Source organism: Oculina patagonica, chromosome 4 (assembly GCF_052425735.1).
Source record: "Oculina patagonica isolate OP01 chromosome 4, crgOcupat, whole genome shotgun sequence".
Classification (NCBI taxonomy): Eukaryota; Metazoa; Cnidaria; class Anthozoa; order Scleractinia; family Oculinidae; genus Oculina; species Oculina patagonica.
The window spans coordinates 31,604,749-31,632,121 of NC_135761.1; the positions used below are offsets into that span (position 1 = coordinate 31,604,749).

At 38.2% G+C, this 27,373-nt stretch overlaps 1 long non-coding RNA gene across 1 annotated transcript; it reads left to right on the forward strand.

Annotated features, from left to right (window-relative positions):
- Positions 1-2,777: 2,777 nt before the first annotated feature.
- LOC144652379 (uncharacterized) lies at positions 2,778-9,241 on the forward strand. Its single transcript, XR_013570523.1, has 3 exons — positions 2,778-2,870; positions 3,137-3,266; positions 8,979-9,241. It is a non-coding gene; the product is annotated as an uncharacterized LOC144652379 (long non-coding RNA).
- The last annotated feature ends 18,132 nt before the right edge of the window (positions 9,242-27,373 follow it).

Sequence of the window (27,373 nt, forward strand, 5' to 3'; positions counted from 1 at the left end):
GAGCGGGAGAAAGCGATTAGTATCGCTGTGTGCTCTTCACACATTGGCAAATATTGATTACTTGTCTGGTTTGTTTTTGACATCATTTTGTGCAGTTAAACTTTAAAAGTGTAAGGAACAACTATCCTCCGAGTTAAAACAGTCATAGCTTTTGAAAGAGTAAACAAATAAAAATTCGCCGACACAGTTTTGTTGCTCAATTATCGGGTACAGTAAACAATATATTTAAATACGGAGCTGGGGATATTAGCCACTGGCTAGGCTACCGGTACTCGCTGACATATTCGCTACGTATGCCAAAAGTACAGGGAGCTTGGTCCTCCGCCTTATTGAACGATGACTGAGCAGAAAATCAGGAAACTTCTTTGGAACCGATCAAGTCTTCTCCATTGTAGAATAAACCTGGAGATACTTCACACTAGCTCATAGTATTAACTGCTAAGACTGTTAAAGGTCAGCTAAGGTAGTCAGTTAACGCGTTACTTACGTACTACCCTTGGTAAATACAATTTATTAAGGGATTTTATTGTTTTTTTTTTGTTTTGTTTTAAATAGCTGACAAACTCTTTCTTATTTTTATTTTTCAGTCAATTTATCTTTTTTAGCTTTTGCAAACATTTGAACGAGACACCTCACGAAACACGAGGCCAGTTTATTTTACACAATAAATGTAGTTTTTATTTGCGAAAAATGCACTCAAAAAGGTAAAATAATGCGTCTAAGTGTCTGGCAACACAATGAAACATATCCCGAGAGACGTGTGCATGATTCGTCAACACTTTCCAGTTTTGAAGATCCCGTTTTTCTGAGTCGATAGAGTCAGTCAATGAGTCGAGCTGTTTTTTCTGGCCAAACGAGGACGAGAATTGACGAGAGGTCATGAGAATTCCAACTCTCGCTTTCGTTTGGCATGGAACTCTCGTGCACTCTCATCGACTTTGAAGACTTTGAATGTGCTCACATTTTTCACGAGAGTCGTTGAGAGTTTTCTCTTGTTGGGCCCGAGTGATAGTCGATGAAGTTGACGAAAACTGTCACGAGAGTCACTCATCCTTTTTTGTCCCGGGCTTAAAGAAAGTTTTACTTTGCTTTGGGCTTTAGTGTTGACGTTCAATTCTACTTCAGTTTGCTTGTGGTACGTTCCAATGTAAATGTAAAATGTAAATACAATTTTAAAGTCCATACGCGGGACGAGGTTACCCTCGGTGTCCGAGCCAGAGGCTCATGTGTAAGACGTAGGACTGATAAAGATCGAATTGGAATTTAGTAGTGTTGATTTTTGCGGAGGGAGGAAAACCGGAGGACCCGGAGAAAAACCCTCGGAGCGAGGACGAGAACCAACAAGAGGGTCTCAATGGGGTGGTGGCTTTTACGGTTAACGGTTAAAATGTTTGCTTTTTTACAGCTAACGGTTAATTTATTTCCATAACGGTTAACAGAAGTTAAAAGTTAATTTTTATTGTTTTAAAAAGTTAAAAATTAATTTCCATTATTGAAAAACATATTTAAGGTCTCAGGGCCATTCTGGGACAATTAAGTGAACTACTTTGGTTTATTTATCAATTAGACTACGAGCCCGAGTTTTCTATGAGCAAATAGTCAACGAGGCGCAGCCGAGTTGACTATCGCTCATAGAAAACGAGGGCGAGTTGTCTAATTGTTTTAGTAGAAACTCTATAGGATTACAGTCCAAAACCTACAATATTGTGCACTTTGAAGACAAAAATCAAGAAAATTTACCGCTTAAAGAGCTACACACGCGCGACTGTTTTCTATCGGCGATTATAGTTCACCACTAAACTTTCTCCGATTCTGATTGGTTTAAATTGAACACGTGACGCGATAGTGCCCGTCCGCCGGAGGGCACTATCAGCCCATAGTGCCCTCCCGTGAAAAATGCCCGGATCGATAGTGCCCGCCCGTGACTGTTTTTTGTAAACAAGCTGCCTGCAGACAAAAAAACCCAACCAAATTCACTGCATTTAGTGGGTTTCTCTTCTGGTTGTGTTTCGTTTGTTAAATTTCGGTTAAATTTTGATGTTCTTAAAACTAGCATATTAGCCCGAGAAGTTAAGAACATCAAATTTCCGCGGGGCAACTATCAGCCTATAGTTCCTCGACAGAAACACTCTATTGTTTTAAAAAGTAGAAAACAGTGGGAGAACCAATCAGATTCGCGGATTTACAATAGAACACAGCTGAGTTTCTACTAATTATAATTACTGACCGATTTTATACGGTTAACATATTTTACGGCTAACGGTTGAAATTTTCCATTTTTTACGCCTAACGGCTAAATGTTTGGCCGTTTTACGGTTAACGGTTAACCCCATTGAGACCCTCCAACAACAAACTCAACCCACATATGACGCCGGGTCCGGGAATCGAACCCGGGCCACATTGGTGGGAGGCGAGTGCTCTCACCACTGCGCCATCCCCGCTCCCCCCAAAATCGGGTTTGATTGTGGTTATTTACTTTCACCAGGGTCCGTGCCTGCTTTGCTTGCGTTTTTTTTTCTGACTCGTTGGCTTTTGCCAACTGACAAATGATCGCAAAACAAGGAAACAATTATGGAGGCGCGAGTTTCTTTGTCGTATAGCCGCATCATGCAGGGCAGGGGGCGTCCCCCCTCCCCGTTTTCTCTCCCTCTCCCTCCCTCCCTTCTGACGCCTGCCACAGATCACGCGCGTACACGCGGACTCGCGCGCGGTTTAACCTCCTTCCCAGGGTCCCTCAAAAAGTGCAACAAGCCTGGTTACTCAGCATCACACTGGCAATCCACTGGCAGCCATTTTGCTTAAAGCAGTGGACGTATTTCCCTGGAAATGTTTTCATACTGGAGCATAACTATGACTAGAGATAGCTTCAGGTAAGCACGGAACTTCTTTTACACAAACTTTCTTTCACATTGGGCACTTTCAGGAGATTTTTTTTGGTGTTTGCCATGCTTACAAACAGTCGAACTGCAAACCGTCCGCACATTCCTTTGCAGCTCAGATAATTTAGCTGTGCATTTTATCTTCCCTTTAGTTAAGTTTTCATCCTGTCGAATTTCGATTTTCGAAATATTCCGCTTGTTTGTAGTATTCTAAGCTACTTTCTATCACGTTGAAGGTCGTGTTTTGTATATTACAGGTTTCAACACTGTTCAAATGGTGAAACTACCGTGGAGAATCTCGAACTGATGGACAGTAGCCCTTCACGACAACCATGAAATGGCAGTTTTGGCGCAGAGTTCACACGTGTGATATCATCCACACTTAAGGTTTGTTCCAACTGAGAAGTGATGCATTGAGTAAGCGTCCTGTCACTTTTGTTTTCAACTTGTCTGATTGTTTTGTCTGCTGTTCGCATGCACTGCTCATAAAAACCCATTACATGTACTCGCAGAGATTCTAATCAACCCTGCAAAAGGGATTTACTTATTTTGAGCAACCTTTCCTTGAAATGAGGTGGAAAATGCTCTAAAATGAAGGACAATGTCCTTATTTCAAGGCTGTAACCCTTAAGGTAAGGGATTGATTATTAAATACTAGTAATACGTGACTCGCAGGGCCTCGCGAAGCTCTGGGTTGGGGAGGGGGGGGGGGGTGTTATAAATAAGGAGTGGATTATTTGAAGTTGAACATTAATTGAATTGTACATATTCAATTTTCCACAGTAGGCAGGAAGATATATTTGTTAGAAATTTTATTTCAACGGGCATGGCCGCGACACCCTCGTTTCCAGGGTCTACTCCGCTTTAAAGATGGTGGCTTTTTCTGGTTCGTAAAGAGGTAGAAAGCGTTGGGAAGCGCAGGCTATTTTCAAAATCATCGACAAATTATTGGATAGTCGCATTTTGGACATTTATTTGATGGCATAAAAAAAAAAAAGAAGAACGAACGGCAGGAGGATTCGAAGCCTCCGCCCGCGCGCCCCTGATGGCGATGAAAGGTTTATAGCCTGAATAGGCGTTGAGGGAGTATTATGTGGAAATCAATGTTATTTTAATCCGAAAAGAAAAACGATAAAAATGAAAGGCTCAGAATTCGAACCCACAAAAAAAAGAAAAAAAAAACCCTAGCCGGATTCGAACCCCCGACCTCAGGTCCGAAGATCTGATTTCAAGTTCGACGCCTTACCATTAGGCCACCAGCGCGCGGCGGCCGTGTGACGTCATTTCCGCCACACACCAAGCTCACAAATATATATAGAAATATATATGACCGTAAACTCCACACGAGATTTCATCCCGCCTGATCCCTTTGAGGGACAAAATTATACACCCCGCTACGCTCGGCCTTCGGCCTCGCTTCGCGAGGAATGAGGCACTTCATCTTAATTTGAGGGTAAGAAACCCAATATAACGAGCTGTTTCAAATGGTGTTTACTCATTTTAAGCGCCCTTTCCTTGAAATATGGAAAGGAAGGCACTGGAATGAAGGACCTAGTCCTCGGTTCAAAGGCATAACCGTTAAAGTAAGGGATGGACTGTTCAATTTAAGGCACTTCATTCTAATTTGAGGGGAAGAAATTTAATTTAAGGGAAACATTTAAAGAAAGAACTTAATTTAAGGGCAGATGTTTGCAATCTGAGCTCTTAAACATGTTTTAAAAAACGATGACTAAAATAAAGTGAGGAATACCTCTCACAATTTATTAAGGGTGAGGGTTAAACGAATCACAGAGGACAGTGTTACTAGAGAGGGTAGCAAAGGGGGTGTTGTCATCCCGTTACACGCACAAATTTTAACAAAATTCATGTGTCACATATACTTGAAACAGCTGAATTCACGAATCACGTGCCTTTTCTAGCTATTTTCACTCGTCACGGTCTAATGTTTGCCTATTTTCATGCGTCACGATTTAATTCTTGGCCTTTTCACGCGTCACACATAAACCCTTTTCTACCCTCACTAGACTGCTATGTAACATTGTATGTGCCTAATGAAACTTATAATTGAAACCAAAAACAGTAACTGTATAACTGCCATTAAAAGTTACGTAAGTTCGATATATGAGCTACTTTAACATGACCATGGTATATTTTGAACTAACTGCTTTAAACAATATTTCAAATGGATAGTATGGGTATTATGTTTTGAAGAGGTTTCCAATGATGTTTTTGGAGATATGCACTGATCCCCATCAAAGTTAAAAATGTGTATAACCTCACGTGAAAGCAATTGGTCTTGTAATACAAGGTCCAAACCAGCCACTTGGGGTGACTGTTGTACCCTATATGCATTGAGATGTTCATTGAAATTTAATGTTTCAAGTATGGAAACTCGGAAAACTACAAATTGATTATTTACTACCCAAATCACTCTCAATGTCCTGAAGATAGGTATTTCATTTTCAGATTTGGTTAGAAGAATGCATTCATCGGGAATGTACTTGTTACCATGCACAGTGATCCATGATGTACGGTACACGATGGTTACGAGAGAAACGTCCATATTAAGAAAATTATTTAACTCCCTCTTAAGATAAGAGTTCATCCATTTCCTTGTTAAATGACAATTAATTAGAGCATAACAAATCCGAATGATAAACGACTACAAATAACCACACGTGAGGTTTGACCAGGCTAGTCCCAGTCTCCACTTGACATGACATGACACGACCGGGCTAGTCCCAGTCTCTATAAAGGTTGACCACATATTTCTCTACTCGTTGCATTTTCTAAATCGCCACCAATTAACTGCTGTACTTTTCTATTGGAGTCCTTGAATAGTAAATGGCACTCGTCTGTTAAAAAAGAAGCAGCTCTTATTTGGTGACCTTTAGCCAATGAGAGACAAATATTTTTAGAACTGCTCTTTCTGCTTTTCCTTTTAAAGTATCGATGCTTGCTTTCAAAACGCATACACCAGTAGTTTACGAGCGGACCTAAAGTTAATATCAGTCTTGGGCAATGTACTAAATAATGTAACTTTGATATAAGTACTGCATTAAACATTTGCTTGAATTCAGATAGAAAGTCTCTCATCAATGTCTTCAAGTATGCAACACTTTCCACATGAATAACTGGTGAAACAAGTAGGGCACATTTTACAAGTAGTTTTTCAAATACTTTCCACTCTCTACTTTCCATGTCAATCCAATCCCCAATGATGAATGGCAGGATACGTAGAAATAACCAGTTTTTGGCAGCATGGCCTTCAAATGATGACATTCCCCTCTCATCACCCCAATCAGCCCGTAACATTTCTTCTGAAATTGCCTGTAGCCTGTCCGCCATCTGTGAGTACCCATAATGAAAATCACGCAAATGCCTGTTGAATTGCTTCAGTGTAAATGTCTTTTTAACAAGTATGTAGCATTTAAGCAAGTGTCCAATGACATATGGTACTGCTCCTTCAAAAATAATATGCATTATATATCTTGAGGCATTTGTTGTGTAACATTAAAGAAAGGAAAGTCACAAAGAACACTCCTTCTGTTTATACCATAATTTGTTCTGTGGTGGTCTCATAATGATTCAGATTGATCCAAAACCTGACATTGTCTGAGATGTTTACCTATGCCAGTAGTTACTTCTAGTTGTACCTTATTATCCATTTTTCCCGTCATGATCACGAGGAGACAGCTGTAACTCTGTAAGCCTTGCAGCATACCTGGTTGGTCTTCTTTTAAGGAAATCAACTGGAACAGCAACTGGAATTTGCTATTATTGCAGAAAATTGTTAACTTTCTATGTGTTAAAAATCTATTTAAGTGGCAGTGTTCAATCTAAAAATTAGTCAAAGCGGGTCATATGTCCATTTTAAATTGGGTCATTTCAAAAATGGTCTGGGTCAAACTCTGATATTGAAACTTTGAAAAACATGGTGAGCCACGTGTCGTTTGAGCGTAGAAGGTCTAAAGTTATTTGTTCCCTTGGTAAATGCATTGTTGTTTTTGTGTTGAGCATGACATCCATTTTTCTCCTTCGCACTGTAGCCAGGGATATACATTTTTCCACACGGGGAAAATTTCATCATTGCCATTTTCATTGGCTTTTGAAGTTCTGGAGGTTGACTTAATATCAAACTGACTTTTTCAGCTTTGCCATCCTTATCTAGCCCATTTTCTTGATTTCCGGGTTCAACTGCCATTCTCTTTGCATAAAAAATTCTGAATCTGCAACAAAAGAACAACAAGCAAAGTCAACAAACAAAGTTTTAATCAATCGGCAAAGCAACACATGCAGAATGTTGAAATGTAGGCCCGAGTCTCTCTATGAATGGCATAGAACCAGTGCTCGAAATTATAAAAAAAATCCAGGTTGTCCTTATGGCAAATGACGGACAACCCCCTGAGTTTGGTTGCCCTGCTGAGGGCATGGTTGACCATATGAAGTGTTGTATGTTTTTTGGTTAAAATTTTTGTTCTCAGGCCATGAGACAATTCACAGCAGTGTGAAGCAGCACATCCTAAACAAAACTGCAGAATTCTTTTACAATACAACACTTTCACTTACTTTTAACCTTAATGAAAATACTTCTTTGTACTTTCAGAAGCAGAATAGTAATTTTATAAATCCCAACACCCACAAAAACACACCAAACAGCTAAATATAAATTATTCCCAGACAAGTTGCATCTCAGATTACATGTGGGTGTCAAATCTGTTGGCTTAAAGAATCCAAACATTCTGAACTATAGATTGAAATATGAAAGAAACTTGAATTAAACTTGCTCAGAGTTGAATTTCATTCAATATAAAGGCAAGAAATGCATTCCAAAACGTCATGATATTGTGAATTTAAGTTATGCAGATCTGCATGCATAATTAATTAGTCACTTTCAACACGCGTGTACCAACGAGTCTGTACGTGTTTAGAAGATAGCACGGCAAGCTTATCCTGGCTTATTGTATTGATTAACATCCAATTAACTGTTTCAACCTTTGATTTCATATTAAGCTCTTTTGTGTTTTTGATTTATAACTTCTTTTGTTTATTCTGGTTTTCTCTATTCCTCCGCTCACGTTCTGGGCGCTTAAAAAGGAAACCAAGCTCTGAGTTCTATACATGATGAAACTCTACTACAAAATAAACAGAAACACTGTCGGATGAGTCGTCATTGTATTCGCGCATTCTCTTCCTTCGTTTGCCCAGATTCTCTTGGTTGACTGAATTCATGAAAGGGAGGCTTTGTTGCAACATCCTTGGAAAATCTTAAAGATGAATAATTATTTGTGTTGAGGGCACAGGATAATACAATCTCGTGTGTGTAGAGCAAAAAGCTGACCACTGCATCATTTGTTTCGCTGATTTGAGAGCGGTGCTCCCAAAATCCACTCTCTTGTCACATTACAGAATATTATTTTTGTCTTCATTACATAATGACGGACGTCGAAAAAAACAAAAAACATACCGTAATGAAAATCATGGTTCACGGCTACTATAGAAATCACGATTCACAAGAAAAAAAAGCTATTTCACATTTGACGGGGAAAAAGGGCCAATCACGTATCAATAAAATACCCTTTACCATCCATGAGATACTACCGGTAAATTATATCCAGGTCTACCGATTTGTTTACCCCATATTGCTTCTTATCGCCCCCATTATTGCCTGCAGCTTTAAAAGGACTTATATACAGGGTAACTTTTTTTTTTAAGTTTTATCACTCCACCATCATTTTATGTGTGTCAAAATAAAATATTCTGCGTCAATGATGCAAAAATCCAGCCTTGATTTAAGACTGAAATGTGAAGATAATATAGGGATATCATGATAAAAAGAAACAATTATGAAACTCTAACAACAATTTTTTCTTAAATAAATTGTTTTACTGCCTTGATAACAAATTTTCATATTTTATGACATAAAACGGTAGGAGGATCCATTGTGTGTATTTTTACAATAATAGAAAACTCTTTTCTTTACATATTTCAGTTGGAACTTGCATTTTTCTACAACTGTTTAAAATTGTCTTGTCAATTAAAAGACTTCTTTTAAAACCAAACATTCTTTGCTAGTAAGCTTTGATACTTCTCTTTCAGATACTTGTACATCGCTGATCGAAGTGTTTGGTTGTCCAGTTTAATTTCAACAAGACTGAAGTATGCAAGAAAATGGCCAGTTTATCTTCCCAAATGTTTCCATCTGCTTAAATTATCCAGGGCTGCATGCCATTCTTTCCTCCAGCTCCATTCCAATACTGAAGTTTGAAAACGTCACTGTTGACTTTGACTACCCTGCCAATCACTGGTACATTTTTGTAGTTTTTTATATGTACAGCAATGAATACATCCCTTTTAACAGACCCCATGAGCTTGTCCTTGTCTACCTCAGTAACACGCGACAATACTTGGTCTCAGTTCTGATAGTGCCCTGTGTATACCGTAAAGTTCCGTGTATAAGCCGCACCCGTAGATAAGCCGCATCCCCGATTTGGCAGCTCAAATTTTGGAAAAAAAAATATACAGACCATAAGTTTTGAAGTTCAAGTGAAGTTCTATTGGTAAACAATCAAGGGCAAACAAGCACGGTTTTGAAACACTGACACGGTGGTTGTTGCAATGTTTAATATAAATTAAGTCTTACGAAAGCTAAATTTCACTTGTCATACCTCCTTTTTAGTTTGAGTTCACAATATCTTAAACTTGGATGCTCTCTTTATCATTTTTTCGAGATTATTACTTCTAAACACTCCTGAAACACTTGTAATTCGTTCGAATCGTTCGCGAATGAATGCTTAGTAGCCAAGCTCTGAATTGTAGAGAGAGTCTGGGCATTAAAAACAAACATGGCGGCATTTTCTTCGGAAGAAACCACGTTTTTTTTTCAAGATTCTTGGAAACTGCTACCCGCAACAGGATAAAAACTTCATGCAGAATAAGAGTTTGTTAATCCAGCAGATGTATTTGCTGTGAAGTTCAATAAAAAACCGAAGCGGTCGGCCATTTGCCTCGTGAGTATTTTCGTTTATCTTGGTGCCTTCTCGCACGCGGCGGAAAGACATGATTCGAAGTGACCGCCAAGCTTCACTGCAAACAGCTTTGCAGAGGAACTAAAAGGTAGTGAACAACAACAGAGTTTTCAGGTTGTTATATGTTTATTCAATGACGTCTTGAGAAGTTTTTATGAATATTAATTAGGCCTTTGAGAACTCCAACCAGAGATGTTTCCGTAGATAAGCCGCACCCCCGATTTTTGACTTGAATTTAGAGGAAAAAGGTGCGGCTTATACACGGAACTTTACGGTACCTACAAATAATCTGAAAAGATTTTTATTAATGCAAGACACAAACAAGTTACATTAGGTTACATTACAGTGAGAAGCAATGCTTACAACTATCAATGTCTTTGAACAACATAATGTATTTCCAATTGGTGACGTTTTAATTTGACACCAATAGCTTTTCCTCTAAAAATGCCTGAGGCTCCAGCTCAACTGCTCGAAGATTGACCAACAGCAGATCTGTTAACTCCACAAACTGGCCTTCTGTGATTTTGGCTACCAGTTTAGCTGGGATTGGGACATGACCAGGACCAACAATAAATGCTTTGTCGGCCTTAGGCCACAAGGAAAAATTTTCCAAGCCCAGCAGGCTGCGCTTCCATAAAGCTGAATGATGTACTCCTCGAGGCAGAGGGGAGCCCCAGGCTGGACAGGGCTCAAGTCGGTCATGGCTGACACCAGCGTAAAAGTAGGCCCAAATGTTTGTGCACTTGGCAAATACCACACTCATACACTGTTTCCACTCGCTGAATGTGCATGTTGCGGTTTCTGTGAGTGACAGCTTTCACAGGATGGTGAAAGTGCTAGTGGGTAAAATGAATATCTGGAACATGTAAGGGAACATTGCATGACAATGTGTCCCAACAGAAAAAATTTCCTCCAATAACCTGCTTCATTGGTGATTCTTTGAAGTCACCAAGAGTGACACCTTGGTGGCCAGCTCCCTGGTACATAATATGTGCATTGAGTACTGCTACTTCAAGCATATGAAAGAAAATTTTGTAATACCAAATATATCCTTTTATTAGCCTGGAGCAGGTGGCAATCTGTTGATCGCCCAGGTAAACTCCTTTCTTATTTGAGTTGTACATTTTTATCAACGTTGGCTGTGTGGAATTCTTTTTCTACCACCGACTTTCTGACCTTAGCCTCCTCTCAGCTTGACTGATCTCCAAACCCTCTGGTGTAGTTGACATCAGGTGAACAGGCTTCTTGCCCTTCCATGTGCAACAGATCAAGTTGTCACTTTGATGAAAGAGGGAATCTCCTCTCTTGAGTCTTTTTACCTGTTCATTATTGTGGACAACAATGTCCTTAGGCAGACACTCCCTATTGCTTCTTACAGTTCCAAAACTTAGAGTACCCCTTCTTTCCAATTCCTTATCTAAGACAGGTAAATTAATTCCAAGACGTAAAAATAATTTGAAGAGTAGATGTAAATATTTGCAAAACATCACAAAAATAATTGAACAAACAGTTTTATAATTTCTGATTTAATAAATATAATCAATGTAATTTTGACCAGAATGGGCCCCCCATACAGTACCGCTCAAATGTAAGTTGACAGTCTCGACTCGATCCTCGAGACTCGAAACTCGGAATTTTCGAGTTTCCAGTCTCGAGGATCGAGAAACAAGGTGGTCTCGAATATTTATAACTCGAAAGGCTTTCGAGGAAACGATTTATTTCTCGAGGAAAGAATAAAAGCCGCTCGCACCTCATGTATAAGTGTTTCGCGTCCACCTTCAGCGCATAAAATATAAACCTTCCCCGACATGTAACATTCGACAGTACGATATATTCGCGCCGATCATAATTCCGTTTACTTACCTAAAAGTACTGACACAAACTCGTCCTTGAAAGCCGTGATCGACGAATTAAATTTAGAAAAGGACGTGAAAAGAACCTGTGGTTCAAACTTGTGCTCTCCCTTGTCAAGTTTCAACCCGCCGTAAGTGCATGTTTTCAACCACGAAGATATTTCAGTTATTGGTTTACAAGTTCATCCTGAGTTTTCGCAAATAAAACTACAAATTTAATTTCTATCACAAAATGTTCTGTAATTCAGCATCTGAAGCATTCGATGCGAAAACGATGTAAATGCGACGAATCTTGTAAACTTAATAACCGTAGAATAGCACCGACAAAATCACGCAAACAAGTTTCAGAAGCCTGAATTTCAGACGTCTCTTGCTGGTCGCTACTGAAATTCAGACAAGAGTTTCCGTAAATAAAACCGGTTTTTAAATTTGAGTTGTAAAAATTCTGTAGACGGCAAACGAAACATTAATTCCACGTGAAAAACATCGGAGGTGAAGCCTTCCGTAAATAAATGGCAAGACAGACTTGTGTCGCGCCATCGCGTCTAGCTTGAAATGAGCGTGTTTTATTTTTTTGTGAATTTGGCATAAAACTTTTAAAAATTCTTCTTGAATGAAACTTGACTTCATTTATAACACAGGTAATGGCGTTAATTATTACAGCTTTAGAGAAGTTATACAAATTTTGCTTTTTTAAAGCGGCGCAGTTATAAAAGTTGGCAAAATTTGCATATGTCAAGAGTAATTTGAAACCTTTCGAATAAACTCCAGCGTAAATAAATGTAACACAACGCCGCACGCAAAAAAAACTCGAAATTTTCGAGTTTCGAGGATCGAGTCTCGAGGATCGAGGCTCGAGGGACTGTCAACTTACATTTGAGCGGTACTGTAGTAATTGCTTCTTCTTCTTTCTCCTCCTCTATGTTGTACAATATCAAGTTATTTCTCATTGAATGAGCTGGAATGTCAATAACCTCGCGCTCTAGTTGTTGTTTGGTGGCATTGGGAGCTTGTAGTTTCTCTTCAAAATACTTCATTCTCTCCTGTTGCAACTTCTGCTCTGTTTTGATTTCTTCTGTTGTGTAGTGTAGAAATGTTAGAGAGGATTTTAGCTCTCTTACATCAAGCTTCTTAAAATTCTCTGTTATATGGAAAGTGGATTCCTTCAAAGAAGGCGGAAGTTGATCGTCGCCACGACCGAAGGCAGGACCATTATTAGTAAGAGGAACAACTTCTGTTATAGGTGCTAGTGTCAGTGATAAACTTTGCTGACTTGTTTGACAGAACCCAAAACAATATTGACAAGATAATAAAATTAAACCTGGTGAAATCTAAAGAAAAGTATTTTTAAAAACAGGAATCAACACTTAAAATATTCAAAAGCAATAAATTTAATCAACTTTGTTAAATTTTTTCAATGTGTTTTCTTAATTGTTAATAACAGTTCCGTAACGGTCCGTTAATGGACCCACAGGGAAACAGACATCACTAGCCCAAAGCTCTGAGGTGGTAACCCAAAATTAATTTTTTCAATAAAGACAATAAAATATTTTTACTGCGCAAAATACCTGCAGATTAATAATGTGGAGCATTGGTCAACTAATTCTTACAGTACTTATATGTAAACGCTTGATTTAACGAATGCTTGTTGCAATTACTACAGAAAAAATCGTTTGGAAGATCATTCAATATCGAGGCCTGCACAAGGCTGTCTTCGGGCAGATCTCTCCAGCCTGAGAACTTGAGAGTCCTTAAGTGCTTTCATTCTTCGTAGTATTCGTCTTGGACAGTTTGAACAAACTCCTCCAGAGAAGAACTTTTCTGGGATTGCAAGTGTTGTAAATTCCGTAAATCAGCTGAGATGTTCATTTCTCTTGAAGGTGCAGTGTTCGTAAACAAAAATTCTGTCTACATTTTTATAGTAGATGCATGCTATAAACAAAACACAGACTTTAAAGAAGATACTTGCACTCCCAGGTGGAAATCCTATTAAGAATCCTACCAGATTCTTATTAAGATTCTTATCAAGATCTTGTCAATTTTCTTACCAAGAAACTTTTAAGGTTCTTGTAAGAATCTTACAAGATCTGATAAGAATCTTACCAGATTTTGTAAGAATCTTATAGGAATCTTACAGGATCTTGTAAGATTCTTAGAAACTTTGTAAGATTCTTAAAAGGTCTTAAAAGATTCCTTTCAGTTCTTATCAAGTTACAGCAAGGGTTTTGCCATACTCTTATTATTCCTTATCGGATCTTGCAAGATCCTATCAAGATCTTGTAAGTTTCTTTTAAGATCCTATCAAGCTCTTTTAAGATTTGTTTAAGATCTTGCAAGAATTTTAGGAGATCTTTTAAGATCCTATCAAGATCAATTAAGATTTATTTAAGATCTTGCAAGATTCTAACAAGTTCTTTTAAGATTTGTTCAAGATCTTGCGGCTTTCTTAAAAGTTTCTTGCAAGATCCTACCAAGACCTTTTAAGGTATATTTAAGATCTTGCAAAATTCGTATATAACTGGATAGATCTTTGAAAGAATACTACCACGTTCTGTACAAAGATAACTGTAACAGTAATAATAACAATGCAATGTTTATTTACCTGGTCAATGATTAGACACAAAAATGTTCGTCACCTCAAACTGCAGTTTATTTTTATTTAAAACAACAACAACAATAATTATTGACTCAAACTAACAATAACAATTCTCATGTTTTGGACCAATAACAGGATGTAGATGCAACGAACTGAACAGACTCAGGAGTACGTCTGGTCAGCCCTTGTTATATTATTTTCATGGGCTAAGTCTTTGCAAGTTTCCTGGATCTTAATTAAAGGGGCTATGTAACTATATTTCAGGTTATTTTTGTTAATTAACAGCTGTTAATTTTAAATTGGCAGAGCAAAAGTCATTTATTGGTTAAATCACAGCCGCAAAACAAGACGTTTCAAAGAAATTCGGAACATTTTGTCAGCAAGATTTGCATTTTTAATTTTCATTTTTATAACCTGGACTAACGATTTAGCAAATAAAGCACTCTGCAAGTAGTATTGGTGCGACATGGCTGCTTAACAGCGAACAGTTTTAATCAGTTGATCCCTCATCTTGGTCTTCTAGCTCTTTGTTATCATTGTGCTGTAGAATCTTCTTGTGAATATCAAGGCACTTTTGATTACACGATTGCCGGATGCTTGCCCATTTCTTCGTGAAGGCAACATGGCCGAACTTCTCCTGAATGGCCTCTGCAATGTACACAGACAAGAATTCAATTAAAAAGTGAATAATGCAGTTACAAAACCATGTTTAATAATTTTACTTTCCCCCTAAACTAAAAGAAAAATGTTAACTGGTAGAAGCTTAAACTAACATTGATATTTAGGCCATGTCAACCCTGATATTCCCAACAACCATATTTATTTGAATAAACGCCGCAGTGTTTATAATAATACTTTTCAAACACACAAATGGTATTACACAAATTGTATCTGAAAAGGCGGACCATGAGGTCATCCCTATTTAGGTCCCCTAACTAAAATTACAATCTAAAATTTAAAAATTTAAAAAAAGCATTACAATCTAAAACATTACAATCTAAAAGTTAAAATCTAAAATATCTATAATATCTGGTACTGTGGCATATAATTAATGAATGTTCATCCACTTTTTAAGGTTTGATTTAAAAATATTTACATTAATGTCGTGTCCAAACAAATAGTTTGGCAAATTGTTCCATTCCTTAATAATTCTAACAAAGAAAGAATACTTGAATGCGTTAATTTTTCGTTATTCCTGAGTGCCGCATTTATTCGAGGGCATGCAGTGTTTATTTAAAATTCAATTTATTCCTTGCAAACAACAGCATGGTAACTGAACATTTGAACTTTGAAAACAGGAACATGTTGTAGTTTTTGTCTCAAAAGCCATTTTCAATATCTTAAAGCATCAAGAAAAATAAATATTTTAGGCTTGCTCTGAAACTTGATAGTTACTGCATTTGCTTTTTGAGTCTATAATATGAATAAACGCTGTATCAAGATGCAGCATTAATTAATCTTTGTGCCCTAAAATGCGGCATTTATTCGTGGGCGGCATTTAATTGAATATTTAAGTTATATAAAAACTGTCCTCCCACCACCGCGTGAAACAGTCATGTTTAGGATTGTAATAATTGAAATCCCTGATACTCCCCGTGCAAGTCAATACTTCAAGTTTTCATGTCATGCATAGCTTCAAATTCCTTTACTTCTTTTCAAAATAAAAAAAACCCCTACCTACAGTATATGAAAACACATCTGTTCTTAACACATGCAAGTTTGAGTGAAACATAAATTAATCTATTTATCCTTACGTTTTAGCAAATCCACACGGGTTTCATCGAGTAGTAGTTGGTCCTTTGTTTTGCATATGCTGCCCGTTTTAGGACATGTACTACTAACTTTATGATCTTGCTACCTGTACCAACGTTATAACATTCTCTCAATGTAAGTATAAAAACATCCATTGCTAAGTACTAGTAAAGTGTGTGTCAAAGAAAAGCATAGGTAAAACTAGTAAAGTGTGTGCCAAAGAAAAGCATACCGTATTTATTCGATTAAGCGCCCTGGGCGCTTATTAAATTTTTGGACCTCGAGGGTGGGCGCTTATTCGAGGTGGGCGCTTATTCGAGGCTGGGCGCTTATTAAATTTTCGCCATTTGTAGCAAGTAGTACGTTTATTTTGCAAGAAAACAATGTATAGTAATTAAACGTGAAGGTGTACGAAAGCTGAATTTAAAAAGTTTATAGAAAGTTTCAGTAAAAAACTTAAAAAACTCGGTCTTCGGGATCGTCTCTAAGTCAATTTTAATCTCAACTTCAACAATAATCAAAATTCCTCTTGGGGGGTGGGCGCTTATTCGAGGCTGGGCGCTTATTAACTTTTCCTACCTACAGGGTGGGCGCTTATTCAAGGTGGGTGCTTATTCGAGGTTGGGCGCTTAATCGAATAAATACGGTAGGTAAAACAAATGCATTTTTCAAAATGGAATGCAATGAAACGCATTTATAGCGTACCAACGGAAAACGAAATGCATTTATCCTTCGTAACAACGTAATAGCGTACCAATGGAAAAGGAAACGCATTTATCCTTCGTAACAACGTAATAGCGTACCAATGGAAAAGGAAACGTATTTATCCTTCGTAACAAAGTAATAGCGTACCAACGTAAAACGAAATGCATTTATCCTTCGTAACAACGTAATAGCGTACCAATGGAAAAGGAAACGTATTTATCCTTCGTAACAAAGTAATAGCATACCAATGGAAAAGGAAACGCATTTATCCTTCGTAACAAAGTAATAGCGTACCAACGGAAAACGAAATGCATTTATCCTTCGTAACAAAGTAATAGCGTACCAATGGAAAAGGAAACGCATTTATCCTTCGTAACAAAGTAATAGCGTACCAATGGAAAAGGAAACGCATTTACCCGTTCTAACAATGTAATGGCGTACCATCGAAAAAAAGAAACGCATGTCAACCTTTGTTACGCATTTACCCTTCATAACGATATAATGAGTTAATCCGGGCGTGATGATGTGGGCGACGCATGTGGTTAACAGTGTCAATCATACGCCGTAAGAATGTCCTTCCGCCGAACACAACGCGTGCGGCAAAATTAAGCTTGCCTCTTTTCCTTTAGAAAAAGCTTCTTTACAAAATGTAAAATGCGTTTCTTCTATCATTATTATGTGAGTGATAGACTTGTTTATCACAATTAAATACCGCGGCGGAAATTCCACGCCACGCCTAGGCAGTAAAATGACGGCGAGTCCCATGCCTCTATTCATTTCCAATTCCTAAGCGATCAGCGAGCAAACAGCATAAGTAGCGTGTTAGCGAATCAATTTTTTTTTTTTGCAATGACGAGCTTTGACTTCAAACAGTGGTGCCAAACTTTTGGTCTAAAGGAGGGCACAATAGAACAGCTAGAGAAAAACGACCTTGATAGCCAGGAGGCTTTAAAGCTAGTTAATAAGGACGATGTTGCGACGCTGGATTTAACCCTTGGGCAAAGGAAACTCCTGTTGCAAGCCGTGGCACTACTGGATAGCAAAGGGAAAAGCGACGAGTCTAAGAAGACGAAATCGAGCGAGACCGGCCCCGTGACTACCAAGTCATTGGCAAACGACTCCGGCCTGGAGGAATTGCTAAAGAAGATCGGAGGCATATCACTAGATGACACGTTAGTTACTCTTGGAGCCACGGAGCAGCCATTCTCTGAGCCACTGGAAAGAGTGGACAACAATCCCCAAGTGTTCCTTGGAACCCAGCAACCAGCGCAAGGCAAGAAAGGAGGTGAGGAAAAACCTTTTTAAATTCCCGATTTTGTGAGCACTGGATCTTACGATGGCTCCATTGAGGACGAGCAAGAAATTGGTGGGTCCACTGGTGCTCGCATTGTACTACGTGCTCCCAGAAGCAAACCAAAATTAGAAAACATTTCATTGTCAATGTGGGTTGCCGCAAACGCGAGAATTATGCACCAGCTAACAAACACCGGAAAACTTTCAGGCACGTTGCAAATTGCAGATTACCTTTCATATACAGTGAAAGTAGCGGAACTGCTAGAGTCCCACACCCTTGCCTCTGTTGTCATCTACGACAACGAATATCGCAAACTTCAGCACCAGTACGGGTTTCGCTGGGGCAGCGACTCGCAGCATCTCCATACGCGTTTTCTCATTAAACGTCGTGCAGTAAATCAGATTAATCAAAATCTGGCCAGGCCCAACGCCAACCCACGCTACAATTCCGACCGCCAACCGCATCTTGTCAAGCCTATCTGCCGCCAATTTAACTCTCTGACCGGCTGCAATTGGCCCCAATGCCGCTTTCAACACGTATGCCTCGTGGCAAATTGTTCACAGCCCCACCCTCAACACGAACATCCACCCACGATGTCCGCTCAACGCACATGACTCGGCTCCAGTTCCTTTTTACACCCATCTCCGCTGACCAATAACATTAACGCCTGGACAGAAAATTTGACAAATGATATTGACCGCGACTATCTGTTAACAGGACTTACGGAAGGCTTTCGTATTGTATCGCGTGACTCTGAATTGCGACCAGCAGATGTGGCAAATTACAAATCGGCAACTGGGCAAGAGGTTCGCGACAAGGTTGAAGAAGTGATACGCGAAGAAATGCAACACGGCAATTACATTGTTACAACTGCAAAACCTACTAAAGTGAGTGCGCTAGGAGCAATACCAAAACCTGACAGTGACAATATCCGTCTTATCCACGACTGCAGCAGACCGCAACACAGCAACGTTAATTCGTACTCTGACACGAAACAGCACTACTCGTACGTGACAGTCGACAAAGCGGTATCACTTATCAAGAGTAACGCATATCTCGCAAAAATCAACCTCAAAAGTGCTTATCGACACGTGCCAATTCATCCGTCCAACTACACCGCAACAGGACTCGCATGGCATTTCCGTGGTGATAGCACGCTCACTTATCTATATGACTGCAAACTTCCATTTGGAGCCGCAAAAAGTCCGGAAATTTTTCATAGATTAACACAAGCAATCACACGAATGATGGAACGGCGGGGATTTACGGTACTCGCTTATCTTGATGATTTTCTTATTATTTCTGACACCGCGCAAGAATGTAAACAAGCGTATCAAGAACTGATTAAACTCTTAGGCGAACTCGGGTTTCAAATCAACTGGGACAAGGCGGTAGGCCCTTGTCAGCGATTGACATTTCTAGGCATTGAAATTGACACCGTGCGTAGGCAACTAACATTGCCCGAACGCAAACTCTGCGAGCTGCGATTGTTACTTAGCGAAACAACTGCGAAGCGATCTATCACAAAACGAGAGTTCGCAATGCTGTGAGTAATAATTTTGCAAGAAAAACGCTGATAGTGAAACATTTCAAAATGAAATGTAAGTCTGGGATAGGGTAGGGATTTTTGGCGTCTTGTCTAATATAGGGTTGCAAAGTTCAGTTAAACATGGTCTGGTATAGGGTAAGAGGTACAAAGCCCACTTCTCATCCAACGGTGAATCAATAGGTAGATCACCCTCCGTAACAACGTGAAAGTGTACCAGCTGGAAAAAAACGCCTTTCACCCTTCATAACAACGTAACATAGTGCTTCTCTGTGCTAGCCAGCCAATTAAGCTTTTAAACCACTAAATTATTCTTAATGGAGAGAAAATTTGTGAAGATTTTGTCAGAATTCAATGTTTATTAACTTCAACAACTGTTGACTTCCCAAGAATGTACAAAAGGAAATACAGAAAAATTGCCCACTGCTACTTTTAGAATAGTAAAGACAAAAAAACACGTTGCTGAATGGCCCGCCCTGATTGAATAAAGCTTCTTATCTACTTATCTAGACTGTTTTTGTATGTGTAGTTCGCCAAATTTACAACTTTAGCAAAAATTATTTGGCTTTTGTTGTTGTTGATAGGTTTGGCTTTTAATGTCTAAGAATTAATTGCATCAGCCTTTATTAAAAACTATTTAATACATTCAAATACAGCAATTTATGATACATATATTATAATTTAATACATATACATATAATACAATATAATAATCATCCGTTACTACTTATGAAATATTATGAACATGATTTTACAAAGTTGACGCATTTTATTTAGAACATTTCTAATGATAGCAAGTAACAACCTTCATATGGTGCCTGTTACAGAGCACCCACCACTTATAAAAACTCTTATTTTACTTTAGCTTGCTGTCCACTGGCTGTTAGTAAATAAACTCAAGTGGAAAATTATAGTTATGATTTACTTAGATAACTGATTTATTTAGATACCTGGAGGCGATTAAAAGCGCATTTACCTTCTCGTTTTACCTCATTGATTACTAGAATAGATCGATGTATGGATTTCACATGCTTGAAGTTTATTGTTAACATTAAAATTTCTTTGCTTAGTGTGCATTTTTTTTTTCATACATATATGATTAACTCTCTTCTATAACTTGCATAATTGAACACTTTTGAAAACATAAAAAAATCTTAAATGCACATAGTTCTTCATTTTTCTGTAAAGCAAGGAAATGGTGAACGCCCAAATATTCAACTGTTTATGGGAATTATCAAAGACATTGTTGACTTAGAAATTAAGATCTTAAAAAAGAAGCCTCAAAAAAAGCTCGATTTGATAAAATAACAAAACGAATATATCTTTTCTACTCAGCTCATAAATTTTCACAGCGTATCAAATATCTCACTTGTTTTTAACAACTATTGCATTTCATGATTACGACAGTTGTATCTGCATTAGTTCCTTTATTTACTGAGTAAGAGTTGTATATTTGTTTTGCTCTAACATTTACTAACACTAACTTTACTGTCAGTTGGAGACAAAAAGTCATGTCCAGTCATTTCCATAGGGTCTTTCACCTGTCGACCTTTGCCAATTTTGGCAAGACAGGTGTCTTGTTGTTTTGATGGCATCTCTGTGTGTATGTATTTCTTTGCTTTACGGAGCGATGAAGAAAGAAGAACTGATGAAGCCTTGGCATGGCACAAATAACCTTTTTCAGTCTACTTGCCCACACAAACGTCTGCTCGCAAGCCATTGTGTTGTACTGGGAAGGCAGCTTGTCCTCGGCATTATAAAGCCTCTTGCATGCAGGGTCCTTGTGGTTCCTCAGGTGCAGTCTATCTATAACTTTTGATACGAGTTTCCATGCCTGATTAAAGGGAGCTGGGAAAGGCAGGTCTTTTTTGGCAAGTCGCAGGCTGTCAACATGGCACATGTCATATGCCAAGCAAGTGGCTCCCATTGCCTTCTTTATGTCTTCTGCTGACTTGCCTGCATCCTGAAGGGCTTTGAATTTCTTGTACAGCCATATTACAAGAACAAGATAAGCTTGAGTTGGAGACTCTGATCTAGAAGGCAGTAACACAGAGAGTCTTGATTTCTATAATTTTTTTTTCAGTATTAGGAAATGGAAACACAATGTCTTTAACTTAAGCTACCTTGTTCATCATATGGGTTACCCGTGTTCCGGTAAAAGTGTTTGCTCATAAATTATTAAAAATTTCCAGAATTGTTTTTAATTCCTTGTGCTAATGCAAATTACCGAAAACTATTTTCATCCTCAATACCGGTACATGTGAGAACCGACCAACCTACCAGGCACAAACTATTATTTTTCTAAATCAAGTCTGCACAGTTTAAAGTAATATCTTAATTTTAAGTAAATTTTAGACAAGGCCTCCATGAAAAGCAGACTTTTTTGTTATTAAATTTTTGTGGTTAGTTAGATAGGTAGATAGTCCAGTAACTTAATTGACTGATGGCAAAAACCGTGTATAAATAAAGTTATCTTATCTTATCTTATCTTATTCTAAACCTTGGACGTACAAGGTGTTGGGGGAGGGGAGGGGGGTGGGGTGGATGGCATCCCCATAAAGTTTTTTCGAAATTTTGAAAAGAGGGTTTACTCTACCATGCTGAAACTTTCAGTTGCCATTCATTTATCCCTTGCAGAAATTTTGATGTGTCATCCATGTGTCCACGATATTTGACGTTGCCATTGCAACGTAATAATTTCAGGCAGGTCTGGCCAAAAATCGTCAATTTTAACAGAATTTTAAGATCTGTCTATTTTTACATTACATAAGCATTCTGGCATGATTTTACATCAAATTTTGATATTTTCTGAATTTTTCAGAAAATGGTGAAATCCAAGATGGCAGATCTAAGATGACTAGACTCTAGTGACGTCACGTGAGGTCATATGAAGTCACAGCCAACTAAAATTATGTCATCTTGTAGAGTGAGCTAAGGGCTTTCTACTCAGAGCAAACTCATTCTGTTGTGCCTTAATAGAACGAAAACACTGGGGTGGTTCCATCCACTGGCAGTTGCGAAAGTTGGCAACGATTTAATGGTCCTAATTTTAAGACTTTACCACTTGTCTTTACACCATCACTTGTGCACTGTACAAGTGTTAATGAACTTTTCAGGTGTTCGTCTGCCTTCTGGTTATTTTGCGTATCTCTCATTGCCCTTGCGGAGCTTGGATAGCGGTCACACAGGCATACTTCCACTATCCAGTCTGTGTTCATTTTACAAACAAAAGAAATCCGAATCATAAATTTCAGGAGCATTGTAGTCCAATTTTAAGACAGCTAAATATTGTACAAATTTCTCGCTGGACCGCGACATAAAATTCAAGACCCGCAAAGAATCTGTAAGTTAAAATTTCTAAAAACCGTTTATCCCACAAAATTTAAGGAATCAGTTATAATAGATCTTTTCTATTATTCGTTAAATTCTGTCACTTTATAAGCCTGAATATTTTTTTTCCTTTTCAATCTTATTTAATATGTTAAACCTGTAATTTGTTGTTAGTTGTCATAGCTATAAACTGCGTGCTTTTCTTATACTAATAATTTACCCCCCAAAAATAATTATCATTATAGTATGTTATTCCCTTTCTTTCTGTTTATATGTTAATTTTCTGTAGTCTTTTCGACCTGTTATTTATTTTTATTTAATGTTAATGTATACTGGCGTACTGGCTCCTCTAGCCTCTATGGTTATTCCAGACAGCCACTACTCTAGTTTTATTTCAACTGAAATTAAATTATTAAATGTTTGTAAGGCAATGGAGGGTACATATAAAGATGTAGTTGTACACCGAGATGTTCAAGTGATAGTAACCATTTGTGCAGATGGCAGTGACAGTTTGCCAAGAGATGGAGAACTTGTAGTATTTGCGAATGCATCAGAGACCATCAGATACCGACATCTATTGGAGTTAACCAACATCTTTTACAAAAGAGAAAGCCGTTTTCTCACTTTTTTGATCAAACGGGATATTTCTTTTCTTTCTGAGTGTTTCCTATTCTCATCAAAATATCAATAAACTTCTTTTTGTAGTTTTACGCAGCACTCCTGTCAACTTTCCGTGTCGAGCTGCCACAAGCCAGAAGTGCATAATTGTTACAATAAAAACGTTGCTTCTAGACTGATGAACCTAAAATTAAAAACGAACTGAAATCATCATAGGTTAATGGGTTTTTTTTCTGAAGTTGAATAATTAGCTAAAAGGGTATTTTATAGTGCAAATTCTACAAATGGTTATAAATGCCATTGATACCTATGATGAATTGCGTTCATCCTATCAGCGATAGGATGAATAAGCAAAGCTATTGGCGCTGCGATAAGAGCCAGTGCTTAATTCACTCGGTAAAGGTAAAAACCCACTTAATTGATGGTAACGGAGCACAGTTTAAAACCTCTACCCCATTTTTAAATAAATGCGCTGAAATAATTTGAGGAACAACTAGTATGCCGTTTTTTTTTTACTTTTTACTTTTTACTTTATCTCAAGTCGGTACCCTAAAGCTACAAATATAGAAATTCCGAAGAGCCGGTACGACAAGTACTTCTCGGTGCACCTAACGAAAATTTTTTACTGTAAATGTCAGAACACCGTTTTTACGTAATAAATGTCCTTTTTCGCGATTTAAGCCTTATTTTAAACGCTAAGAAAGGTGAAACTTTTTGGATACGCTAGCTGGAATTTACGAGCCGCTGTTGCCTTCTCGAAAATCTTAACTGGCCTTTTTTCGTATCCAAAACGACACTGTTCTCTCTCCAAAAAGGTCTTCCGAAAAGAGATTCCCCGAAACGGTCTGTTCAGTTCCCCTTCGTTGTTACGGCCTGTATTTTAACTGTTTACGTACGTTATTACCTTGGTACGCACGTTGTATTTAGCTCTGCTTATTCTGTCATCTTATTACGTTATTACCTTGGTACGGACGTTGTAGCAAGCTCTGCTTATGCAGTCTTCTTATTACGTTATTACCTTGGTACGGACGTCGTAGCTAGCTCTGACTATTCAGTCTTCTTATTACGTTATTACCTTGGTACGGACGTCGTAGCAAGCTCTGCTTATGCAGTCTTCTTATAATGTTATTACCTTGGTACGGACGTCGTAGCTAGCTCTGCTTATGCAGTCTTCTTATTACTTTATTACCTTGGTACGGACGTCGTAGCTAGCTCTGCTTATGCAGTCTTGTTATCACTTTATTACCTTGGTACGGACGTCGTAGCTAGCTCTGCTTATGCAGTCTTGTTATTACTTTATTACCTTGGTACGGACGTCGTAGCTAGCTCTGCTTATGCAGTCTTCTTATTACGTTATTACCTTGGTACGGACGTCGTAGCTAGCTCTGCTTATGCAGTCTTGTTATTACTTTATTACCTTGGTACGGACGTCGTAGCTAGCTCTGCTTATGCAGTCTTATTACTTTATTACCTTGGTACGGACGTCGTATCTAGCTCTGCTTATGCAGTCTTCTTATTACTTTATTACCTTGGTACGGACGTCGTAGCTAGCTCTGCTTATGCAGTCTTGTTATTACTTTATTACCTTGGTACGGACGTCGTAGCTAGCTCTGCTTATGCAGTCTTGTTATTACGTTATTACCTTGGTACGGACGTTGTAGCAAGCTCTGCTTATGCAGTCTTGTTATTACTTTATTACCTTGGTACGGACGTCGTAGCTAGCTTTGCTTATGCAGTCTTGTTATTACTTTATTACCTTGGTACGGACATTGTAGCTAGATCTGCTTATGCAGTCTTGTTATTACTTTATTACCCAATGACCGCGGAGCATTTTTCTTATTGGGGGGGGGGGGGGCTAACTAGTGACTTGAAGTGGGGGGCTTTAGAGACTCTTATTCTCTTAGAAAGTCTTTATTTATTCGGAAATATTCGGGGAGGCTTAGCCCCCCCAAGCCCCCCCTGCTCCGCGGTCCCTGTAATACCTTGGTACGGGCGTTGTAGCTAGCTCTGACTATTCAGTCTTCTTATTACGTTATTACCTTGGTACGGACGTTGACACAATAATACTAAAAATATCTCACCAGTGGAAAACGCTTTAATTAAGAGAAACTCGTGCGGTGTGCATTCAAAAACGAAGGGGTTTAGGTACGCTATTCATAGTAATAAGAATTGAAAAGTAAAAAGAGTTATCCTATTCCAGGCATGGTATATTGTTTTGGCCCTTTCTATTGGGCCGATCATGCCATTAAACATCTCCTTTTCCGTGAAGAAGACTTTAAAGATCTTCAATCCATATCTTTTAATATCTTTTAATATCGCCTCGCCTCCTGGTCATTTTTTATTTTTATTATATTCATAGTTTATTTACAATATGTATTTATAGGTTTAAGTATATGTATTTATTTAACTCTGAAAAGCCTCATCAGGGATGGGTTAATAAGATTTGTATGTATGTATGTATGTATGTATGTATGTATGTATGGTAATGACAGGAGGTCGACATCATTATACATCTGAAAGTCCGCAAATCAATAAGTCAGTACAAACAGTAATAATTTAATTCACTTTAACAGTATCAAACGGTTTAATGTCTGTCAAATGTGATTTAGTAGTTTTCGATCTATTTTGCTTTAATGTTCAATGGCTGTCATAATTATGATAAATGTCACAAAAAATGCAACTGTCGGCTGGGATAAACGTTTCTTCAGAGTTTGCATGTTATGGAAAGATGCAATAATATTAATCAAATAGTTGTAGACTAGAAGAGACCTGATTAATCCCAGAATTCTCTTATTGCTATCTTTCACATACTCAATTCCATCTTTGGCATTTTTTAATTTTTTTAGCCCATAATTAAATTATACTGATAAATTTACATTGTATTGACACAAACAAAAACTTGCCATTTGTGAATTATTCTGACTTTCTTGTGGCTTTGATTGCCCTCCACTTCCACTACTGCCTGGCAAAGTCATCTTGGGCTGCAAAACAAAAAGATAATGATCAACAAATTTTGTCAACACCTTAAGCATATGTGACAGCCTTCAGGCGGCCATTTTGATGTCATGTGGCACAAAACTATGAAATTCTAAAAGTTATATGTTAAAGACGGCAGCTGAAAACCTTCAATAAGATATATATTAAGGATATCAGGGATCTCAAGATTCTGTAGTTTAGAATTTAGATGTCATCATGTGAAAACCAAGAATATTTCAAATTTTTCTGGTTGGGGCAAGGCACCCTAAGGGGCTCGCGTCTTCGGCGCTCAAAAAGTACCCTGCCACCTACTTTCCAAGTCAGGACTTGGAAGTTATGCCTTGGAGGCTTAACCTGCCCATACCCCAAACTGCTAGATTGAGAGTCCAGCAGAATTAATAGCCATTAGGCCACCACGCCTTCTTATATCTCAAATTAATTACTCATTCGTAATAACTTTTTATCATTTCATTGTTATTTCACCTGAAGCAAACAGTTTAAACAACTTTTTTAGGCAGTATATACAAAGTCCTGTAGACGCATCGCCTGCTTGGTGATGCTGGGCATGTGCCTTGCATGACAACACAACACCCTAAAGGCTAGAAATTGAACCACACCAAATCCACGAAATGTAATACCTACAGGTATACACCTTTTAGTGACAGAATATGTTTTAGTCCCAGTAAGTTGACATTTGAATACTTACATGAAGAAAGTTTTTCCAACAATTCATCTAGGCTTGGGGTTGAGTGCCGTGTCTTTTCTTGGTTTTTCCCCTTTTGTCTACATCTGGCTT